The following is a 979-nucleotide window of genomic DNA, read 5'->3' on the forward strand; positions in this document are numbered from 1 at the left end:
TTGCGTGGGTTGTGTGCATTATACATTGATCTTATCCGGTTCAAAAGACACATGATCGTTAATCATATCTATTTCCGATAGTTGTCTATAGATTGTTACATTATATACATCGTTATATATATCCTTTTGTAATGAGAACTAAAAGTGAGTTTTACATTATCAAATAAAATAATGCAGTTTCCGAGAACATGTTACTCATCTACAATGTTACAATGTCTTGATATTCATAAATTTGTAACTTATGTCATTAAAAGAACACAGATAACATTAAGAGTGATATAAAGTTTAACATGAATAGACAAAATGATATATGTTATTTTTTTAAGATAAATGATGAACTGGAAATGAACAGATCTAAATTATGTACACAAATCTCAATGAACCTTTCTAAAAGTACACTGGGAGTGTTATAAAATGAAATATATCAGTTAAAATATCTGGTCCTTCGAACATTTAAAATCCATATCTAACGATTTCTAAAGATTCATTAAAAAAAATTAAGTCAAGATTCAAAGGGATACATAGCGTTTTACATAATCAAAATAATGTAGTTTCCAATAAATATGCTATCATTTTACGTAAACAGAGAACTGGTAATGAGGGATACAAAGCATGAACGCAATTGCTGTTGTCACGATAAAATAAAACCTTACAATTTATACAATATATAAAATGTTAATATCTCTAACCCGTAATATTAAAACAAAGTTACAGAAAAATTAAAAGTGACGTAATATGGTCTCCGATAATATATTGCTATTTACATTAGGTCGAATTTCCGTTTAGTTACGATGGACGTATTTTGGTTCTGTCTTGTTGTTGCTTGGGGGAAATCTGTAGTAACCAAAGAAAAGTAACCAAAGTCAGAAAAGACATATGGATAAAATGACAAAAGAACAGTGAGACTCAAACACTGATTAATGTTTACACCGAAACTCTTCCGCGACACCAATTCATCTGTCTCAGGAACGTGTTAAAC

Source organism: Penaeus monodon, chromosome 19, assembly GCF_015228065.2.
Source record: "Penaeus monodon isolate SGIC_2016 chromosome 19, NSTDA_Pmon_1, whole genome shotgun sequence".
In the NCBI taxonomy this organism is placed as follows: domain Eukaryota; kingdom Metazoa; phylum Arthropoda; class Malacostraca; order Decapoda; family Penaeidae; genus Penaeus; species Penaeus monodon.